This window comes from Manis pentadactyla, chromosome 11 (assembly GCF_030020395.1).
Source record: "Manis pentadactyla isolate mManPen7 chromosome 11, mManPen7.hap1, whole genome shotgun sequence".
NCBI classification, from domain to species: domain Eukaryota; kingdom Metazoa; phylum Chordata; class Mammalia; order Pholidota; family Manidae; genus Manis; species Manis pentadactyla.
This window is the reverse complement of record NC_080029.1, coordinates 106,370,440-106,389,676: the sequence shown is the minus strand read 5'-3', so window position 1 is coordinate 106,389,676 and position 19,237 is coordinate 106,370,440. Positions and strand designations below refer to the sequence as shown.

Genomic DNA, 19,237 nt, shown 5'->3' with positions numbered 1-19,237 from the left:
TGTGACCCTGGGTTAGGCAATGGTTTCTTACATATGACACCAAAAGAACAAACAACAACAAAAATTAAGAAAATGGGACCTCATCGAGCCTTTTAAAACTTCCATCATGGCTTTCAGTTCTTCTGGATATATTAATCCAGGCCTGGGATTGTGGGCCACGTGGTGATTTAGCCTCTTGGGGAACCACCAAAGTGGTTTCCACAGCAGCTGCAGCGATTTACATTCTCACCAAATATTCATAAACGTTCCAGATTCTCCACATTCTTGTCAACACTGGCCATTTTCTATTTCCTGTTTTTTTGGTTTTGTTTTGTGTCTAATTAGGATGGGTGTAAAGTGGTTTTGATTTGTATTTCCCTCATAATTAATGATATTGTTTTCATGTGCTTCCCAGTTATTTGCATACCTTCTTTGGAAAAATATCTATGCAAATCCTTTGCCCATTTTTAAACTGGGTTGTTTCTCTTTTTACTGTTGAGTTGTGCAAGTTCAAGTTCTTTATATATTCTGGATACTACACCCTTATCAAATAAATGATTTTCACATAATTTTCTCTCATTCTGTAGGCTGTCTTCTCATTTTTTCAGTAATGTCCTTTGATGTACAAAAGTTTTAGATTTTGGTGAGGTCCAATTTACCTGTGTTTTCTTTTGTTGTTGCTCATATTTTTGGTGAAAGCCCCCAATCTCTTTCAGTTGTGCTATGATACTTCGATAACATGCAGCACGTCAAATATGAAATCTTAGTTTAATAGAGATGACTTTGCTCACATATGATGTTTCTAACATATTAAGACATTTCATTTTATCAAATTCTCCTCATAGCTGTACACTGCTACTACTCCAGCTTACCATCTTCATCAACAGTAAGGTCCACAACTTCTGCTGCATTCTGCCTCAAAGGCTGCATCACAGTAGAAATCCTGCTGCGGTTCCTTGGCTCCTGTGGCCGACTTGTATGGGAGCTTGAACCTTGGCTCCAGGGAGATCTGCAGTGTCCAAGGGTTGAACAAGACCTTAAATGACATCAATATTAAATTAGTAAATATAAAAAACAAAACAGAAATTTTAGTTACCCATGAAATAATAAGCCTTTCTTACAAAATACACTGTAAAGTCCTTCATGCAAGGTCTCTCCATAGAAATAATGTCACAGAATTCAAAATTATGACTAGCACAATGCCCAGCACTCAATTAACATGCTGAATGAAATATTCAGCAAATGTTCTCCAAACAACTGACCTAAGGAAATGAGAAATGATATGCCAGACCAATCACTGGTATAAAATACAGGAATTCTGGTTCAAGAATGGTGCTCTCTTTTCAATGGTTATTTTGAATATACATCTGGAGTTACAATCAAATGTTCACATTTTGTCTTAGTACCTGAAATTATGCACCACATGTTAAGTAACAAAAGTATCAACACCCTAAACATTTAATAACATCTTATGATCTTGTATATTTAGTCCAGACTGGACTTGTAAAACACAGCTTTGGGAGTCCTTAGCCAAGCTAAGTTTCTGGTGCTGCTCTAAAAGAGATTCAAGGCACAGAGAAATTTCCTGGGATCAGCAGAGGTGAGGAGAGCTGCAGCTCGTTGACCAGTTTGGGAGACACAACAAAACATCACTTGCTTGCACTGAACATTTTTATCATCTTTTTATGATGTGTATGGCATTGTATTGTATTGTTACTTACTGTAGGTTTCTTTTTTTTTTTATTTTAAGGGATTCACTGTAATGATCTAGACTGAGGGTACAGAGGAATCATATGTAGAATACACAGTCCTAAAGCTCCCAGAGAAAAATGAATGTTTTAGAAAGGTGGGGCTTATAAAAATGTCTTTTTCTCTCTTATCCAAACTGAATGTGAAACTGACTGTAAGTTTATTGTCAGCTTGTGTGGAAAGGGTGAGCCAGACCCATTCACACGCAGTCTTGAGGGGCACAAGCTCGACCACTCAGGAAAGACCTCTGAAGTTCAAACTGGGCTATAAATGCCCTCAGCAAGTGTAAAGCCGAAGAGTTTATAAAGAACTTCAAGCTCTAAAATGAGATTCTCCAGTATCAGGAGTAAAAAAGATTAATTCCTGAGAGAGTAAAAAAGAACAGCACATCCCAGGAAGAACAGTACAGGCTGAGGCACGAGAGTAAACAAACGTCTCAGGGTAACAATGGCTGTGAATGAGGACAGAGATCACCGGGTAAAATCCTTGAGGAACCAAGAGTCTGTGATGAGAAGTCTGTCATTTATGAAAAGCTATTAATAGCTACCAAAAGTTCCAGGTCCATTTTGTAGTACTTTTGTGAAAGCTTCATAGGACGTCCTAACTCCAATTTAGTGACATCTGTCAAGTCCTGACATCAAAGAATCTGAAATGCATCTGCATACGTGGATGTTTTATGGCCCTTGTCTAGCTTGGATTAACACATAGTCTACAGGCACACACCTGATCATCTACATTTGCTCTCTTACAACACTAAACTATGTTTTCTACCTTTATCTTGTATCTACCTACCACTTCAGCATTTTATTAAAAATAATAATAATAGAGAGAAATGTGGTATCCACATATAAATCAAGTATAAAAATCAAATGAGTATTCATATTTGACCTGACTGTTTATAGTTCATAATGCATAAGCAAAACCGAAAGCTTCTGTGATGACTGCCCTTGTAATGTTCACCATGTAACTTATTCACTATGTAAGAATTTGTTCTCCATGTAAGAACTTGTTCGTTATGTTTCAGAAGATTGGAGACTGACGAAAATTAGGCTTGGGGTGGATTAATGATTGTGCATTGAGCATTGACTCCCCTATATAGAATTTTATTGTTGTTAACAACCATTTGATCAATAAATATGAGAGATGCCCTCACACAAAAAAAATATATATACACACTTCCAATTGTAAAATAAATAAGTAACCAGGATGTAATGTATAGCATAAGGAATATAGTCAAAATATTGTAACAACTTGATATGGTGATAGCTGGTACCTAGAATTATCATGTATATAAATGTTGAATCACTGTGTTATACACCTGAAACTAATGTAATACTGTGTGTCAACTACTCTTCAATAAAAAATAATTACCTAAAAAAAAAAGAATCTGAAATGCAGATGTAGTCTCTCTAGGGGCCAACAAAATGGTGATTTAATTTAATACCCCCAGTAACAATAAGGAAAAGCATGGGACAAGAGCACCATTTATTACTATGGTAAATGTATCTGCTTAAATATTAAGCAGCTCCAGGAGAAGAAAGATGTCCAGTTCCACAAAGAGAAGATCCTTAATTTTAGCAATTCTTGTAGCTCATAAAAACTGAGTCACTGTTGTACCAAGCACTATGCAAAGTCACAGGATAATAGGGGAGTATCAGTTTTTCTCAGTCTGTGAAAATCCTTTAAAACTTAAACCAGGGATATATTCTAGAGTGCTCTCTTCCAGGCCATGAGAAACAGCACTTCAGTGGGAAAGTGACAAGTGAAGAAGCACACAATTTAGGTGTGTTTTGACATATTCCAAAATAAGAATGTCTGTTTTTTCAGTCTATAACCACACAAATCAAAACATCATCAGCAAATGCATTTCTAAATTCATTCCAACACAAAAATTGAGATTAATCCGGAGCTTAGTTTGATGAATCAGATGGAACAGAGGGACAAATGGAATGGAGGGACTCTTACCAATATCTGTAATCATCTAAAGCACAAGATGAATGCAGTGTTAGGGTTTAGTTTAGTTTAGTTTTTGAAGGGAGTGTCAAAATGTTTCCCAAAGGACAATGTCATTTTCAGTTATTTATCAAAACAAATGAGGGTTTTCATTCATTTTTTGGGCACAGGGGTTAGATGAAATTCTGAGTGAAGGGCAAAAAAATGTTTTATGCTATGCTGCCCTAACATAATAGCACAAACTTCACTGGTATCACTGAGATCTTGAGATGAAGCAAATTAGAACAAAAAGTAATGCTTTAGCATCAATACTCCTTTATATTTTTCTTCACTTTTAATTTTAGCCCATACCCAATATTTATGCATTATGAACATCTAAACTTCAAAGGAGCTCATGAATTCTCTTAATCATAAAGCAAACTCAATTTTGTAAAACACTTAGTAAAATTACCATTTATCTAGAGCAGACTCTTAACTCTCACTGTACACTATTTTAAAAAATAGTGCCCCCTAAGATTCTGGCACAACTGGTGTGGGATACAATCCAGGCAACAATGTATCTTTATTTTATGATCTTTCCAGGGGAATCTACAGTAACCTGGTTTGAAAACCACTAAAACTGCTTATCTGGTATATACATACACGAACTAGATCTCAGAATAAAAGAATGGAAATATCTGCAGCATAAAGATGTTTAAGTTTACTTTTAAAACTTGAAATGTTAAATTCTTTCAATCTTACTGATCGCTTTCTCCAACTGCCACAGTCTCCACTTCACTGTCAGTCAAGGTCACATCAATTTCTGCACAGGCAGTGACCTGGGGAGTGGAGGAAGCTTCTGAAACCACCATATCTTCCTCGATTTCATTGATAGGCCCTGGAAACAAAAGGAAAAAACTTTTAAAGAGCATCTGTTTCTCAACTAATTGGTAGACAAAATGTTTTACTCACTTTGAAGACTATGAAATTCGTTACAAACATAAAAATCCTATCTGTCTAAACGAAAATTTCTAAAAAAGAGCTGAATGCACATAGTGAAAGCAATACTTACTCTCTTAATCTGTACATCTTCACATATTTCCTCTTTTATGATTTTTGTTTACAAACTTAATGGTTTCCATAAGAATTTGTATGGTCCTATATAGTGATATCAATGCTGCAATTTCTAAAGGTATTAAGATTTTATATATTCATATTCTTTAAGATATTAATCTTTTAGTTCTAAAATAAAGATATTAAATTTGTTGTGTATTTTTTTCAAAGTTATTTTTAACAAAATGATATGTAATTCTTCTATGAAATACACAACAGCTTTTCAGTTTTATGCTATGAAATCTGTAATATCTGGGGTATGTGTTCTTTTCTAAATTATTTTAAGTTTGGAAAGTGCTTCCTTATTTGGACAATGGATACATATTATGTTTGGTTCAGTATGTTTCCTTAATTATTTACTTCATCTAGAACTAATTTTTGTTTATGGTATCAGATAAGATTATAAATAGAATCCAGTCTTGTCCCTCCATGGCTAACTGGCTATCACCAAACCACTTACTGAAAAACCCTTTCTTTTCCCTCTTTAGGTTTTGGTACCTCGCTTAAATATTCTTACATGTTTTAGATTACATTTTGAAGCCATCTATTCATCTCCTTTGATATAGAATGTCTCAGGGTGATTCTTTTTTTTACATAGCTTTTCTGAGGTATAACTTTCTACTTTAAATTTCACATTTTTGTCTTAAAGAGATATTTGTACATCCATGCTCTTGGCCAAGAGATCAAAGCAACCCAAATGCCCATCAATGGATAAATGATTTTTTAAAATGTGGTAAATGCACACAATGGAATTTACCCAAAGAAAACAACTTCTCAGATTCAAAAAGACATATGCACCCCTATGTTTATTGCAGCACTATTTGCAATAGCCAAGATATGGAAACAACCTAAGTGTCCATCAGTAGATGAATGGACACAGAAGATGTGGTACATTTACACAATGGAATACTACTCAGTCATAAGAAACAAATCAATCCTACCATTTGGAACAACATGGATGGAGCTAGAAGGTATTATGCTCAGTGAAATAAGTCGGGCAGAGAAAGACAAATAGCAAATGATTTCCCTCATTTATGGAGTATAACAAAGAAGCAAAACTGAAGGAACAAAATAGTAGCACACTCACAGACTCTAAGAAGGGACTAGCGGTTAACAATGGGGAGGGGTGGGAGAACGTGGGTGGGGAGGGAGGGAGAAGGGGATTTTAGGGAATCATGATTAGTGCACATGGTGTGTGTGGGGTCATGGGGAAGGAAGACAGTGTAGCATAGAGAAGACAAGTAGGGACTCTGTGGCATCTTACTACACTGATGGACAGTGATTGCAATAGGGTATGGGGTTGACTCAATAATGAGGGTGAATATAGTAGCCACATTGTTTTTCTTGTGAAACCTTCATAAGAATGCATATCAATGATAGCTTAGAAAAAAATTCAGTAAAAAAAATTAAAATAAAAAATAAAATTGTGGTATATACACACAATGGAACACTACTCAGCTTTAAAAAGTAAGGAAATCCTATCTCATGCTAAAACATGAAGAAACCTCAAGGCCATTATCCTAAGTGAAATAGTAGAGGCACACACATATACTGTATGATTCCCCTATAGGACTTACGTGAGGTAGTCACAAAAAAAATCACATAAATTTGACTGTACTATAGTAGTCAAATTCACCGAGAAAGTAAAATGGTCAAGGCTGGGTTGGAGGGAAGGGTCGTTTAACAGGTTCAGAGTTTCAGACTGCAAGATGAAAAAGTCCTGGAGATCTGTTTCACCAACATGTGAATGTACTCAACACTACTGAACTGCACACTTAAAAATTGTTAAGCTGGATGAATGGATAAAGAAGATGTGGTACATATACATAATGGAATATAATTCAGCCATAAGAAGAAAACAAATCCTACCATTTGCAACAACCTGGATGGAGCTAGAGGGTATTACACTCAGTGAAATAAGCCAAGCAGAGAAAGACAAATACCAAATGATTTCACTCATATGTGGAGTATAAGAACAAAGAAAAACTGAAGGAACACAACAGCAGCAGAATCACAGAACCCAAGAATGGACTAACAGTTACCAAAGGGAAAGGGACTGGGGAGAATGGGAGGGAAGAGAGGGATAAGGGCGGGGAATAAGAAAGGGGGTATTACGATTAGCATGTATAATATGGACGGGAGATGGGGAGGGCTGTGCAACACAGAGAAGATAAGTAGTGATTCTACAACATCTTACTACGCTGATGGACAGTGACTGTAATGGGATTTGTGGGGGGGACTTGGTGAAGAGGGGACCCTAGTAAACATAATGTTCTTCATGTAATTGTAGATTAATGATAACAAAATTTTTAAAAAAGGGAAAAAATTGTTAAGCTGGTAAAAAAAAGAAGAAAGTTATGCCCATTTATTTTGCTGTATTTTTCACAAAGTAGTGGTGATTTTTTTTTCTTTATAAGCATTCCAGTCTCTATCACCTGCCAATGTAAAGGTCAACAGTTGACAAATCATGTTTGTGATAAGAATTTTCCTATACAAATATTGATAGCTGAAATTTTCACCCATTTTAAGTGTACATTTCACTAATTTTAGTAAATTTATAGAGTGTAACCACCACCTCAATCCAGTTTTAGCACATTTCCAACACCCTAAAAATTATCTCAAATACCCTATTTCAGCAATCATAATCCATGTCCATCCCTACACCCCTGCAACTGATCATTCTGTCATTACGGATTTGCTTGTGTTTTCAAGGGTTCTACATAAATGGAGTCATACATAATCAGTCTATGGCTTCTGGCTTCTTTCACTCAGTGTAATTATTTTGAGATTTGCTCATGCTGTGTGTATCAATAGTTCATTCTTTTTTATTGGTGAGTAGTATCCCAGGAATATACCACAATTTGTCCATTCTTCTGCTGATGGACATCTGGATTTTTTCCCACTTTTGACTAATACATATAAAGCTGCTATGAACATTCATCTCTAAGTCTTCATATGTACACATACTTTCATTTCTCTTGAGTAAATACTTAGGAATGTAATTTCTGGCTAGTATGATCAATTTATATTTAACTTTTTAAGGAATTGCCAAATTGTTTTCCTAAGTGTCTGTACAGTTTTACATTCCTATCAGGAAAATGAGGGCTCCAGTTTCCACATCTCCTTGCCAATAATTGTTACTGTCTTTTTGTTATGGCTGGTCTGGTGGTTATATAATGGTATTTCACTGACTTCATTTCTACACATAACTAATGATGTTGAGGATTTTTTCAAAATGCTTTTCAGTCACACTGATGGACCATCTAGTCAGATCTTTTGTCCACGTTAACTAGGACTTCAGTCCTATTGTTGAATTGTAAGAGGTTTTTTTTTCTTTTGAGTCTATTTTCTGCAAATGACTTACTATTTTTTATACTGTAGTACACAGTATAAAACATAGGGGTCTTTATATATTTGGAATACAAGTCTTTTATCATATATGTTACTTGTAAATATTTTCTCCAAGTATTTTATTTCTACAAGTCTTTTATCATACATGTTGCTTTTAAGTATTTTCTCCCAGACAGTAGCATGTCTTTTCATTTTCTTAATGGTGTCTTTTGAACCACAAAGTCTTTAATTTTGATGAAGTCAAATACACTTCTTCTGTAGATAATGCTTTTAGTGACATATTTAAGAAATCCCTGCCTAACCAAAGGGCAGTGATCATTTTTCTTTTGTCTCCTTATAAATTGTATAGTTTAAGTGCTTACATTTAAGTTTATGATGTATTTTCTTAATTTTTGTGTCTGACATAACATGAAAGGTCGAAATTCATCTCTTTTGTACGTGGATCTACAATTGTCCCACTGCCATGTGTGAATAATTCTATTTTGATACCTAGTAGATTCAGGTTTTCCTAATTATTCCTCAGGATTATAAAATCAAGAGGATAGGAAAATTCTTGAGATTTAGACTGGGTTGGCATTAAGCAACACTAATAAAGCCCTGACACCATTATAATACATATTTTTTTCATCTCATGTTATTTTTTTTCATCTCATGTAACATCTTGAAGTTCCAATGATAAATCATATAAAGCTTGCTTTGCTAATAGATTAGAATTCAATTGATTTAAGTTTATGAACACAGAGATTGTATAACTGAAGGTTAAGTCAGTCACTCAGGCACTCTTGTTCTATTGATTAAACAGAACTCTATTGCACTAGGCTCTTTAAAAGGACAAGCATAACTTGAGCATAATACATGAAAATTATATAACTAGATAATAATTCAAAATAAGGACTCTACCATCTACAATCTAGTTTTCTTTAGAATGACAATTATGTAAAACAAAAATTAAAGTAAGCATTCCTGAAATCATTAAGTTAATCTTAATACAACTTTTAAAAAATCAGGAGAATAGGTCCCTTCTTATTGGGCTGATTTTATTTTCATGTTGCCTTTTACATTAGAAACATTAAAAGATAAGGAACTTGAGTACATCTAAGACATTAGAATGAGTGACCATAGATGATTTTCTTTTAACTATTTCTCTTCAGATTTTACATGTTGTTTGTACCTTTTAAAACACCATGAGAAAAGTGCATATAATAGCCTGGAAAGAAATGTGGGTAGTATGAGAATGGTAACAAAAATAATGGCTATGGCTTCTCTTACAGATGCCTTCATGAACCAATGTCCATTTCTATTCCCTGATAAGGAATCACAGATTCTCTTTGCAGCAGTGTTAGCCACTGTCATCACTGATTACCCTGGTCCCTCTGTGCCTTAAGTCTGGCAGATTTTAATAGTCAGAATAGCTTCCAATTTGTAAGCATATACTTTCTGCCACGTGTAATATTCTGCATATGTAGCTCTATCAAGAAACTGAAACTTAGACCTATTTCCAAAGCTCATAGCTCTTTACTAAGCTCCATCAGTACCATAACTAAACGTGTCAGTGCTAGTTACTATCAAAATCATGTTCTTTTTGATACAGCTGCTGTTTGAAGTTCTAGCAGCTTTGACTCTTCTTTTGGTCTCCTCTGTTTGGTATTTATTCAACAGGAATGAAAACGTACATACACAAAGCTCTGTACCCAATGTTCATTATTCACAATAGCCAAATACTGGACACAATCCAATGTCCAACGTCTGATACATGGGTAAACAAAATATGGTCTACACATATAACAGAATACTATAAAGGAACCAAATAATACAATATATGGAAACAATTTACTGAGACAATTACAATCTGCTACAACATGGATGAACCTCTAACTTTATTCTGACATTACGCTATGTGAAAGAAGCCAGACACAAAAGATGACATATTTTCTGATTCCATTTATATGAAATGTTCAGAAAAAGCAAGTTCAATATAGAGAGAGCAATCGATTAAAGGTTGTGTGAAACTGAGGGTAAGACAGGGATGAACTGCAAAGAAGCAGGATGGATATTTGGGGATTAATGGAAATATTCTAAAACTGTATTGTAGTGATGGTTGCACAATTCTGCATTTACTAAATATCACTGAATTGTATACTTAAAATGGATGAATTTTATCTCAATAAAACTTTAAAAGAAAATAAAACATCCCCTTCAAGATACAAAGGTAGACTTTAACAAATTAAAAGACATGCCATATTCTGGAGAAGAAATATTCAAAATCCCAAAGATGTCAGTTCACCCTAATTTAGCCTACAAATACAATCCTAGTAAAAATACCATCATGTTTCTGCAATACCAGGACCCTCAGATAAACACAATTATCTTAAGTTCACCTGGAAGAATAAGCAGGCAAGAATAACTAAGGAAGTTTAAAGAGTCTAAAATAAAAGCTGCGTGCTTCTAGTGCACAGATATAAAGACCAATAGGAAAGAATGAAAGCTCCATAAACAGACCCAAACGTCTATGGAAATTTAACATATGACAAAAGTGGCATCTCAAGTTAACAGGAAAAGGGAATGATCTGTTTTGGGACAACTGGATAGCCACATGAAAAAAAAGTGGATCCATCCTTCTTCATAATGGACATTAGAATAAACACCAAGTAGATCAGTGCTTTAAATATAAAAAAAGAAATAAACAGTACAAGGGGTAGGGGAAAAATGGGTTAGTTCCTTTATAAGTCTGGAGTGAGAAAACATCCCTAATTATGATTCAACACCCGGAAATAGTAATGATCAAGTTCGATAAAAATGACTAACCAAAAAAAATTCTGGCACAGTAAAAAAAAAAGTCTAACAAAATCAAAAGACAATAAAGAATTTGAGGGAAATGTGTCAGTATATATAATTTACTTCTGTAATATATAAACAGCTTCTAAAAATGGATGGAAGAATGAAGACCAATGTCTTGGTAGGAAAACAGGCAAAAGAGATCAACAGGTAAGTCGCAAGAAATGCAAATGATCTTTAAGCATGAAAAGACATGCAACATTACTCATAAAAAAGAAATACAATTTAAAAATACACTATCCCTTACTTATCAGATGGACCAAGGAAACTAAAATTTGACAACAAATTCTGTTGGAAAGGCTCTGGGAAAACAGGCACTCCACACACTGCTGGTGGGCATCCACATGGTTACAATCCTGATAGAAATTTGGCCAAATTTCAAAAGTAACATATGCATTTATCTTTTCTTATTTTTTTAAATATGGATTTATCTTTGACTCAACAATCCACTCTTAAAATTCTATCCTAAAGACACAGTGGCAAAAATATTAAATGACACATACAAAAAGCTATTTACTGCAGTGCTATTCATAATAGCGAAAGTCTACGAACTGTTCATCAATAGGAGACTGGCTGAACAAACTATGATGTAACTATACTATGGAGTACCATGAAGCTGTTAAACAAGAGGGTTGAAAAGAAAAGACTAGAGGAACTAATGATATATAATATAGCCTTTGTGCCTCAGGTATACATTTAGTCCCCTATAATATCCTTCTATATATTGTTAAATGAGAAAGAGCAAGAGACACTTTTTGAATAGGGGAGAATGAGAGTATATATCCAAATTTGCTTTTATTTTTGAAGAGAAATAAATGGAAAACAAACCAAAATTCTTAAAAAATGACAATGGTTCTCTATGGGGAAAATAAAGATAGGAAGAGGGGGTAGAGTTGGAAACTAAACCTCACTGAATATATCTTGTTTAAGAGCTTTTACTTTGGAACCAGGTAAATGTTTTACCTAATTAAAAAGCAAAATTAAAAATTTTAACAGATTCCTTAAAAAAAACCCAACCTTGAAACAAACACAAAAACAAATGAACCTTTATTTAATTGGTGGTGTAACCACACAGAAAACTGGCCAAGGGCAAAAGGAACCACACAAAAATCCTGTGTTATATTCACTAAAATTACTGTTAATAAAAACTGCAAACATTTCATTTACATTCATTTAATTCCCAGTCAATAGCATCTAAATATCATTTCTCAATAAAAAGAAATCAGGAGTACTTAAAGAGATGGTTGTTTGCAGGTTTGGGGCAGGAAATGTAAAGGATGAATCTGGACTGTCTTGTTGATCAGAGAGTGAGGAAGTGATCAGAAACTACCGGGGTGGGAGAAGGACACGGACCCAACTTGACATGATCCCATTGGCCAAAGATGAAACTACCTGAGCATCAAAAGAATGAAAAGATTGCGACATACCAGCTAGGCTAAAACCCGTGAGTTCATAATGATACTTGAAAGTGAAAAACCTCTTTAGATAGTTCTAGAGTACCAATTCATTGTCAAAAATGGTAAGTGAAGGTAAAGAATTAACTATTCATCCTGCATTTCTCACACAGACTGAATTTCAGAGTAACCAATTAGTTCATGAAAGAACTCTTCCTCAATTAAGAAATTTAAGCAGAATGATAGCATTAGAAACTCAACATTTCACAACTCTAATGAAATAATGGATCCAGGCAAATCATCAAAGCTGTTAAAAATATGACATGAAATGGCTGACAGGAAACTATAATGGATGGATCAGGATGTCACCATCTGAGCCCTCTATCAATTTTAACATGTGATGCAGCACAAAGTACACAGCTCCACCAAGGAAGTGTTAAACTGAAGCTGAATTAAATCAAGCTTTTCCATCTAACTACTAGTTTGCAGGAAACATGCAGTATAAAAAACAAACTAAAGGGTATGATGCCTGGAAACTGTTCTGAAATTCTTCAGAAAAGAAAGGGGGGGAGTCAGAGGTGAAATAAGAATGTCAAAATGTCAAAGAATGAAGTTCGATTATGAAATGTCGATTTGATTGTATACTTCTGTATTATTTGTGAAATTTTTCACATAAAGATATTAAAAAATAACTCTACAAATGATATTTTTGGAAAAGGAGAAAAAGAAATATTCATAGATTCAGACATAATTCCTACTATTAAGACTTACAACTCCAAGGATTGAATATCTTATGCAAACTTTTAAAACACTTAAAACTCTGTACAATATACAGTACACTTGAAAAATATGAATATACAGCTGTTGAATACTTTTTCTTAAAAGATATAAATAAAAATATACAGCTATTGGATTTTTTTAAAACCCTGGGAAATTGGGACTTCCCAGTCTTACATAAGGTTAACTGGTATTTGTAGTTTGGGATAAAACTTCCAATGACAGCATCACTCTTGGAGTCAGCAAGTGCTATGTCTCACACAAAGCAGATGAGGATGATATGCTCTTGAAAACTGTGTTTGCTGACTTAAAAATGGTTCTAGCAATTACCAAATCACTGATGTCTAACTGTGTGAATAAAATTGTCATCAGGAAATGTGGGTACTGAATAAGCAATATTCCTAAACTAGCATTTATTCAATACTTTCTATATGTAAGTAAATTAGTAATTTCATTACAAGACATATATCTGTTTTCACAGCCCTAAAAGTGTACAATTCAAGGTAGCCGGAATGTATTTTTCTACTCAATAGGAGAATGGGACTGATACAGTCAGGCTCTCTTAATTGTGGCATATGCGGTATTTACATTCCCTTCAAGTCTGTAAGAGAAATAATCTATAAATGCTAAACTAATTAAAGTTAATGAAGAGGCCCTCGTATCCACAAATAATTGGGAAACCTAAGGCTATCGCACTATAAAATAAAAATGTTAACAGCAGTTCCCATAAAGCTCACAGATATATGTCACTAAAATTAACATCTCTCAAACTTAGCTTCTATTTACTAAAATTAAACATCTGCTCTCAAACTGAGCTTCTACTGGAACATATTTAAATATTTGAAGTTCTTAGAGAACATTATCATGAACAAAAAAGGATGTATAAGTTCTCAGCCTCCTGAGCAGCTGGGAATCAGTCCATGTCTGACAACCCAGGTCACAGATCATGGTGCTTTTCTAGGCGTGAATACGGAGCCTGATAAATTTCCCAGGTGATTAATAATGATGAAGCAAGAGGTAAATAGGGATTTTCCAGAAGGCTAGTCATTACACAGATGAACTTATGTTTGTTATACATTGTAAAGTACTGACTTAAATAACTCAATGTTAGGTAATTTGGTAAAACTAGTTAATTATGGCCAACTATTGTACCTTAGGCTTTGCAGATACAACAAAGCATTTAACATGTAAAACATTCTTTCCATCAGTTAACTATAGCAACACCTACCAAGTGTTGATGATTAGTGTATGAAAAAGTTGCCCTAACAGCTCTAGAGTAACTAATACCCATACATCTAAATCATATTATTAAAATTAATATATAAATGTAATTAAAATTTGAGATATTCCAACCATCTCCTAATCCATAACATACATTAAAACATAAACCATACTCAGTATACTTCAGCCAGCATTAAAAACATATCTAGAAGAAAACCTAACCTCACTCAATTTTCTGAGAGCTATGATTTCTTGATAATACAGCTAAGTCCCATCAATATTTCAGTTTAACTATTCTGAATATAAATCATTCTTAAAAGGTTTTCCAAATGCTTCATCTGTAATATGAAGGTGATGGTAACAGAACACTCATAAGAATGTTGGAAGGATTAAATGAGAATATATATAAAACATTTACAACATTACCAGCACAGAGTAAATACCCAAAAAATGCTAGGTATTTTTTTTATCGTCATGACATCACCCACTATTGGGTGATAAAGGAACTTGATGCAAATTCCTTTGAGGGCATTCTGGTAACAATAGCCAGCAGTTTATTTTTATTTTTATTTTTTATTCAGGTACCACTGATATACAATCTTAGGAAGGTTCACATGAGCAATATTGTTACTACATTCAAACATATTATCAAGACCCCCTCATGCTCCAGCAGTCGATGTCCATCAGTGTTAGCTACAAAAGTTTTAAGTGCATTATCCTTTGATATACTTTTAGAAATTATTCCTTAAGCTATGCTTGCAGAGGTGTGCAAAAATGTGTGTACAAGGCTGCTCAATGCAGCAAATATTCATCAACAGAAGCTGATTTTCACCTACAAAATATTCATCAAATATTCACCAACAAAATACATTATTATACAGCCATACAAAGGGAATACTATGCAGGTGTTTAAAAACAAATGGGAAAACTATACATGTTGATATTTTTTAAAAACCCACATCTATTTACCCTTACATATATTTTCACATTTTTTGAAGGAGATATGAAATTGCTCACTGATTATTTCTGGGTAATAATACTGGGACCTAAGAAAAAGAGTTAAACTTTTATTTTTTATTTTATCCCTTTTTTTATTTTAAAAAAGAGACAAACATTTAAGAGTGTCTGAAAATAATGTAGTGGAAATAAAGTAATTCTTCAAAGAGAGAGAGTAAAAAACATGCTACAGTAAGTATGAAACAAAATTTTAAAACATATTATATTATAGACTTTGAATTTATCTTGAATACTTCAAAAAATATGAATTCTTTTGTTCTTGGAAACAGACACTGATACTCACCTGCATTTGCTCTATTCTCATGCCTCCTACATATATCAGCTCCTTGGAACATCTGCTGCACATCACCAAGCATCCTGCCTCACTAATTTCAAGCACAAAGTGGTCTCTGCTGATTCCTCTCCCAAAACTAAAGTCTTCACATGTTAAGCCCTTCAGAAAAGGGTGAAATGTGACAATTCCTATTCTCATCTCCTTCTTTCTCAAGAGACCTCAGGGAATGGTTGCTCTAACTTCCCCCTCAATGAGCTCTTTTTAAAACAAATATTTGGGTAGGTTAAAAGGTATGAACTGACATGGCCAAGACTAAAATTAAGAACAATGTTACTGGGTTTAGGATTCCAGCTAGGATAGAAAAAGAAATAGAGAAAAGGGAGTCTTGGAAAAGGAAGGGGCCCAAATAAAAGGAGAGAAGAAAGAGGGAGAAATGGCCTATTGACATAGCAGACTAACAGGCTCTGCCCATCACATGCAGGCAATCAGGCAGAGACCGGGAAACTTCTGAGTCTGTGTTAGAAGCCATGATATTAGCCCTTTAAGCAGCTCTCCCTGTCCCCCGTTTCCTTAGACTTCCACAAGAAATTAATCTTTCCCTCAGTCCAGACTTCACTCCTCAATGTTCACTTCATCAACGTCCTTTCAATTACAACAAACTGTAAAAATGGTAAGGAACATACTTATACTTCAGAGACTGCCTGCACATACATTTTTTCTAGTTAAATATAACTATTGTTGGGGGAGTAATGCAATCAAGCTAATTCTCTTATCAATTTAAATTAACTGATTAATTACATATTCTACTGAGCAGTGTTGGCCTAAAAACTTGTGTTCTGGTTTGAAAACAACAAAAGTTACTGCTCAAATACTTGAAATTATTTTTCAGTTATAAAGATCAGAACATTAAAAATCGAGTACTTAAATAAAAAATTATATTAAGCAGTCTTTTTTAGAGACTGGAATTGTTCTTACTGTGGTTGAATATGAAAGAAATCCATCACACAGCAATCTGAAAATGTATTCATAAAAGATAACCAAACTAAAGAAGCTCTATAGGAAAAAAAAATACCATAAATCACAAACTTATGAAACATCTTGTATGTATACAATGGTAAAATGATTTTTCTCGAGAAAACTACTCTGGCTTTTTTGTCAGAAAATTTGAAATCTTGTTAAAAGTTTTTAAAATCTGTGTCTGAGAATTATGGTTAGTCATGGTTCAGGACTACTGTTGATATTTATATGACTCAAAAATAAAAGGTAACAAGGCATCAATTCTTCTAAATGCAATGAAATCACTAAAAAGTAAAGGAAATAAGCACAGGCACGCTGCAATAGCCCCCATGTTTTACTCAACTCGAGAAACATTTTTACCTGAAGGAAGAGGTGGATTGTTCTGGTGGTTTTCAGCAACAGAAACAAACACATGTTCTCCTGAAGGTGGTGGGTGGGGAGAGGACTCACTGCTGAGCTCACTCTCACTGGAACTACTAGAACTAGGGAGCAATGCATATTTTCTTCGAGCTAGCACTTCTCGTTTCTTCCTCTGCATTAATATCCTCTCTTTTTGTTTCCGTGTCCTCTGTGAGGAATTCTTTTTTACAAACCTCTTGCTGCAGGGAAGTTTCCTTAACGAACTGCCATGAAAACAGGGTCTTTCCATTAACAATCCTGAAACTGATTTGGTCTCAGTGCGAGGCCACTTTTGTGATGGCGCACTGTGAGTTCTACTTTGAGCATTCAGTATTCCCTGGGAATGTCTTACAGAGACTTCTTTATCCTCATCTGAAGTCACAGTATCAGAATCCCCAAAATAAGGACTAGATGAAGGAGAAAGACAATCACTGAAAGAGGAATCATTATCTTCGTCACTTGGTGTTTCTAGGTGTTGCCTCAATCCTGATATTCCCTGGTTCTCTTTAACACAATTCTGCATGTATGAAGGGCCAGCCTGCTGGCTTTTGCGTTTTTTCCTCACAGCAACACTTTTTTCTTGCTCTTGTTGGTTACCATTCATGTCCTTCTCTTGTTTCTGAGAATCATCACACAAATGAGAGGATTCACTCCCCACTTTACTATTTATCATCTCAACTCCTGCAGGAACCCTTCTGGCTGCCCCAGTGGGCCTGGATGCACGAGGGTCCCTTTCAGGCTCTCCTGTGTCTTTGGGCATCAGGAGGAATCTCCCTCTTCACGTCCACTGTTAAGGTATAGGGTTTGTTATATTCAAGAATCCGTTGAGACGTGGGAAGCTTTAAGGAAGGCCTAGAAGACATAATTGGATATTTACAAGATTGTCAGTGTTTTTATCACACTACTTCACTGAAGAGTTCTCAGATTCTACTGAGAACATTCCTATAATAGGGCAAAAGGGCCTTTTCCTCATCAGGATATAAAATTGCTGTAATGAGTCATTTTACTGTTCTTATAAAACATTTTTCTCTACCCATATACCCGATTTTTACAAATACAGTAAAGATCACAGAACATAAGCCTACTTGAAAACTTCTATGAACCAATAACTGGTCTTGCTGTATTATCTTCCTACCTTCAGCAACATATTTGATAAAAATTAAATAATTTCTTCAATACCTACTATGGTGAAAATAGATAAAAGGATTAGAATGTGAAAGACTTTTACTCATCAACAGTGTTTTTCTATTTTCTGTGCATTTAGATGATTACTATGTTAGATGGATTACTATAAATAATGAAATAGCATGAATTCAGTGCTGTATCTAAGATCAGCCATTGCAGCCTGCCTGGCGTTCAGTAAGGTCAGCAGTAAAGGAGGACCACAAAGCTGGGTGAACATATGGGCACAGCCATGAGCAAATGACAAGAATCAGCCAGCCAGGCAGACAAGAATCACCACAGTTAAATGCAAGAAAACAAGTCACAGTGATAAGGCACAGGTACATGGGACTTAAGATTCAAGAGAGACCCACTAGGATGTGTATAATAAAAAATACAGATAATAACAAGTGTTAGCAAGGATGTAAAGAAACTGGAACCCTCACACACTGCTGGTGAGAATGTAGAATGGTGTAGCCATAAATATTCATAAAACCGTTAGTCATAATAGCCAAAAAGTGTAAATAAGTATCTGTCAACTGATGAATAAATAAAACCCAATAGGATATTACTTATTAAGAGAAATGAAGTACTGATTCAAACTACAACATGATGCCAACCTCAAAAACAGTATACTAAGTAAATGAAATCAGTCACAAAGATCACATATTGTAAACGTCCTTTTAAAGCCAATGTCAGATTAGTGACTGCCTTGGACTGGGGCTAATAGGAGGATTGAGCTGTGTTAGCCAAAAAGTGTAGAGTTTATTTTTGGTGAACTGATAGTGTTTTAAAACTGACTGCCATGATGGTTGTTCTGAATTGTACACTTAGAAAGGCAGAGTTGTATGGTATGGTATGGTTGCACAACAATGTGAATGTACTTAATGCCAAACTCTACACTTAAATATGGTTAAAATAGTATATTTCAAATTATGTGTATTTTACCAAACCTTGGCACATTTAATACTGTTGTGGCATGTTTCTCAGAGGACCTGGACTAACACACACTCCATTT

At 34.7% G+C, this 19,237-nt stretch overlaps 1 pseudogene; it reads right to left on the bottom strand.

The window, feature by feature from the left end:
- Positions 1-837: 837 nt before the first annotated feature.
- LOC118921303 (E3 ubiquitin-protein ligase Arkadia-like) lies at positions 838-18,164 on the bottom strand (annotated as a pseudogene).
- Positions 18,165-19,237: the final 1,073 nt, after the last annotated feature.